The following is a 5244-nucleotide window of genomic DNA, read 5'->3' on the forward strand; positions in this document are numbered from 1 at the left end:
TTATTCACGAGCCAGCTAGGCAAGACAATGGCGCGATACTTAACAGGTGTAATGAATTCCGTTAATGAATCCTTCGTTGTGATATTTACGATGACAAACGTGAGAATCTAAAGAACGTTAGATAATAATAGTAATAATGATGTTGCATTTTTATTGATCGTTCATAATCCATCTAACAAGTGGCGAATGAAAGATAGGAAATGGTTAACGATGTGAATAATAAATCTACATCATGTATTAAATTAAATTAATTGTAAAAAAATCTATTCTTTTTTATTTACTCAAAGAGCAGCGTTAAATGTTGATTAATAACAACAAACGTGGTTATTCGTGAATGACACATCGTAAGTACGACACCGGCATTAAGGAACTATCGATTGCCGCGAGTTAACGTTACAGTGCAAATCTGTTGTCTGGCTTGCACAATGATCTTCACGACCGTTTATATACCAGACGAGATGGCAGATCACGATGCATAAGTATCCGGGCATACGATGCTGCGAGGAAAACGTTGTTACCATAATGACTGTAATATTATGACACCGAGCTATGGCAGGTTCGTGTTTATCAGTGATCTGCAGTTGCACTCGCTAAATGGGCGCACACAACCAAGCAAACGATCGTGTGTGCGATCACACTATAAATTGCGATTATATCGTACATACTGTAAAGCATTTAGAACATTTTTTCTCTCGGTGATTAAAGTAATCAGCAGGTTCGTCGTGACGATAGAATTTTTTGTGCTCGCTGAACGAGTGATTATCTGGATTTTTTTATCGTATTTTCTTTTTTCTTTCCTCCCCCTTTCCCTTTTTTTTCTCGACTTGTTTCTCTCCCTTTTTTTTTTATCACTAGGAAAGTTAAATTTGCTTGTGAAGGGAATCTAATCTAGTGTTTGCGGCGACGCGTGTTTGCATTGATAAACTTCCGTGATAATGTTTGTCATTATCGTTATCGACGGATAGGCCGAAAGCGCGGTTGAAACTTTAATGCACCTCGGCCGTTTACCAACTGGATTATCTTGTCGAGTTCCGGCAGAGCTGTGCAATTACATTCTACTTTACTGTGTTTTCTTCTACTTGCCCTGTTTTTTGTATCAACGTTGCAACGGTTTAACACAATAATTACATAATTTCAGCTGATTTCACGGTCATAATTGTACTTAATATCAAACACTGAGACTGTTTAAAATACCATCAAGCTCCAATTACCTGTATTATACAAGTTTTATAGGTCAGTATAAAAATCAACTAATATAGTAACATACATTAGAACCGTCCACTATAGAAATTTATTGCGTCAATGACACAAAAATGAATTGCAACAGGAACGCTATCAACCGTGCAACCGTTTCACTCGGTTATTACATAATTTTAACGGATTTCATAATAATAATTATACGCGTGATATCGAACGCTCAGAATGTTTAGAATACCATAGACTTTAATTTATTTGATAAAAGTTATTTTCAAAATCAGAAATTTCAAAATGTTTCGTATAATATATTCGTAAAATATATTATATTTCGTAAGTCTGTATCTATATATTTACAACTACACACGAAAACATTTACATGTAATTCAATGGCGCCTATAAGACAGTATCCGGTAAGACGAGTAGCAACGAAGAAAGTTTATCCTCGAGGAAGAGCATCCAGGGGGTCTCAGGTATACGTATACCTCGAGCGGCAAGTCACATTCCAACCGTGTGTGCGCGTTCCGATTTTCGCGTGCAGAACTCTCCCTTGACGCTGTGGGCTGAAACGGTAGGAAGGAAAGAGCAGTCGCCCCGTGGCACGTGGCGGCCACGTATTTCAATAATAGCAGGAATTAAAGTCCAGCGGGGCTGGTCGAGTTGGGAGGAAGGGTTCGTTTGGCCGGCCACCCGTTCCGTTTTCTTCTCCTTTCCTACCCACTGCCCTTTTTTCCGTCTCCGTCTCCGAGGCCGCAGTTCTTCCACTTGCCTCCTTTTTTTTCCTGCCCTTCTTCTTCTTCTTCTTCTTCTTCTTCTTCCCTTCCGGGACACAATCGGATTCTAACGCGTGCCCGCATGCAGCAGGCCCACCGCGACACCTTTTACCTCGCTTTCTTGCGGACATCACGCGCGTTCCTTCTCTTCCTTCCTTCCTCGATGGCGCTCCTTTCAGCCCCCGCCATCACCGACATCCAGGTAGCGCTACTCTAGCATCCTGATTATGCCACCGACGATCCTGAACACGATGGTTAAACTGCCACCTACCCCGTTACTTCGCTTTACTCAGGTAGCCACGAGATTTTTATTGCGACAGGTTGACCCATTGATCTGCTTCTATGGCCGTTCCTTTTCATTCTTTTATTTGGATTGCTTTTTTTCTTTATTTTGTTCCTTTTTCTTCTTTTTTTCTTTTTCCTTCTTTTTTTCCCCCTTGGTCTTCTTCCGTGCAAGATGTCTCGAGTCGTGGGAGATCATATGAAGGAATCGTGTTCCTGAGGTTGTGTCTCGACAACTTTATTCCTTGTGACCTCGTTCAACTGGCGTCCTCGTTCGACTCGATCTGAACGCCGGAACAACTTTATCGCAACAGGTTGCATCGACCGTCTATTGACCCTGGTAATTCAAACTCCAATCGGTTCGAGTGCAATAACGCGGGACTCGCTTATCTCCAAAGCTTTGTCCCATTGTTTTCGATATTTGGTCACGAAGAATTCCGCTCGAAATTATAAGCAACGTTTAATTAGAAATAAGAATTAACCTTTAATTGAATCGAAGCGATAATAGATTTTTACTTCGGTCGTAATCGTATGTCGACGGAAGAAGAATTACATAGGAATTAACCGATGAATTAATAAATGAATTAATGAATTAATAAAAATCCTGTATTCAAGTCAATATTGTACATATATGTATCTAAAAGTACTACGAACTTGGACCCACATCCTACACAGTAAACGTATTAAACAGTCCAAACACGAAACGAAACCCTTCAATAAACCATACTACTCACCCAGGAGCGCCTCGGACGCAACGAAGAAAAATGGTTATTCCCTGCAATCAAGGTCGATCAATTGCCAAGAGATTTATATAGCGGACATCATATTCTTATCACATTTCTGTAATGACCTCGAATCCGTGTCGTGAGCTATGGGGATGGCGATGTGTACGCGCGTATACACACATGCATAGACATCATACATATATACGCGTACGCAAGTAGAAGAAGCGGGAGTTCCCTTGGCGGAAGAAAAATTGAACGGGCGCCTCGGAGCTTGTTCCTGGAATTGAATCAAACAAGTGTTACCACCCTCTTCGAGTATAATATATCTTCTAACATTCTGCAGAGGGACCGAGACGGATAGCTGCTGGCCTGTTCCAGGATATACCTGATCCCACGTAGAGATCTACGTCCGTTTCGAGATTTTCTTTTTGCGTCCCGTGTTGCACGCCCCCAGGACCGAAATTGATGTTTGTACTGCTCAAAATCGCCGAGATACCCCATTCCATTCTCCTCTCTCTTTTTCTCTCTTCCTCTCTCTCTCTCTCTCTCTCTCTCTCTCTCTGTTTTCCCTTCTCCTCTACGCGGTGTCACCGCTTCGAGAATGTTAAAAATGATTTCGTGAGAAAGTATGACGCCGCTCGGACCTGGCTGAATGATGATGTACACCCTCCGGTTACTTCGTCGGTCGATACAGCTCTGAACTGTTCGTTTATTGACTTCTTCAACTTTTAATTTGTCGCTGTTCTTTTTATCGAATCCAATGAGTCATCGACCACTACACCGCGTTAAAGACAGATTATACGCTGAAACTTTATCTATCTGAATTCGTCGAAGAACAGACAATTCCGTATATTAGTTTCACAGAAGTTTGATCAGCTCTATTCTCCGTGAAAATACTAATTTTGCTACGATTAACGTTCGAGTTTGGAGGAACAAACTAGTTAGCTGCGTAAGTTTCTTTAGTTCGAACAAAATCCGCCAGCAGAATTTTCCCGATCAAACTGTATCGGTAGCACGCTCGTAATTAACAGTTGAATATAGTTAAAGAACACGTTCCATCGCGCAATTTGACAAACGTCTACTCCGCCTCGTTATTTTCTTAAAAGATGCAGAACACGAACCAACGACTACACGTTCTGCAAAACGTGCAGCATAGTATGTAAAACTGAATCACGACGACGAAAGAGTGAATCACTCGTATCCGACGATAGGAGTGAGGACCTTGAACGATCAATTGGTATACCGAGCAAGGCATCGTTTTTGGCTGTACGTTTTCCATGGTTGAAGATCACCTTTGGCGTGGTGAGGACGAAAAAGCGGCGCACTACGCGTGTCGCGGCCGTTCCCGTTGACAAGCATTATCCTTTCACGCGATCACCTTTGACTGACAAACCAATTATTCGGCACTCAGCACTGACGAGCCAACTATTTTATCAATCAGCGCCGCCGGGCCTCCTCGTGGGCAGAAGAAACGACGATGTCTTGCGTACCAGTGGGGATCGAAGGAGGAGAAACAACCAGAAGAGAAAGGAAGAAGAAATACGGTGAACAGAAGCGAGAAGAGAACGGAGAGAAGAAGCGCGGGTGTTCCTCGCCGGAGAGAGCTATAATAGCACGAAACATAATCCCCGGGTGAATCTAACGAGTCCTGTAAGAGCGAGCTGGACCAACGAGGGATGAAGAAGATGGTAGAAAATAGAGATAGAGTTAAGGAGTTTGTTCTTGGCTAGACAGAGAAGTAGAAGGTTTTTCAGGTGTGAGAGACGAGTAAGGATACGTGACTGCAGGACGAACAAGAGGAAGGAAGATAGTCGAAAGAGTGTAAGATTGAAAGTCAGAGAGGAAGAGGGGAAAGCGGTTCGGCGCCTCTCCGATCATTCTTCAGTCTAGCGCAACGACTCATCGGCTTTTTTTGCCGCTGCGGCTCCGAAGAGACGTTCAAATTGCTCTAATGGCGGACCAAAGAGGAAAGTTATGCCCGACAGGTACTTATCTTTTTCCCAAGTTCGTGTGTCTTTCGGTGCCAACCCTCCCCGTTACCACCTTTTGCTTCCACGGTCTCGTGTTAGCTCTGCTCACGAAACGACCACGGCTTATCGATGGAATCGTCGAGCATTCGTGATCTTTTAAAGATACGTTTCCTTTCGGGGGAACTGTGTTTACTGCTTCCTGGACCGTACACAAAGGAAGTTATATCGAAGGGTCGTATACGAAGAACGTGGCAATTGCGAGAATTTTTGTTATTTATTTTAAACGGTCGAATGTTTTCT

General features: G+C 42.8%; 1 long non-coding RNA gene across 1 annotated transcript; it reads right to left on the minus strand.

Moving 5' to 3' along the window:
• Window positions 1–237: 237 nt before the first annotated feature.
• LOC126921089 (uncharacterized) lies at window positions 238–4953 on the minus strand. The gene is made up of 2 exons (XR_007712230.1): window positions 2984–4953; window positions 238–2586 (listed from the first exon to the last, which is right to left on the minus strand). It is a non-coding gene; the product is annotated as an uncharacterized LOC126921089 (long non-coding RNA).
• Between the last annotated feature and the right edge of the window lie 291 nt (window positions 4954–5244).

This window comes from Bombus affinis, chromosome 10 (assembly GCF_024516045.1).
Source record: "Bombus affinis isolate iyBomAffi1 chromosome 10, iyBomAffi1.2, whole genome shotgun sequence".
Taxonomy (NCBI): Eukaryota; Metazoa; Arthropoda; class Insecta; order Hymenoptera; family Apidae; genus Bombus; species Bombus affinis.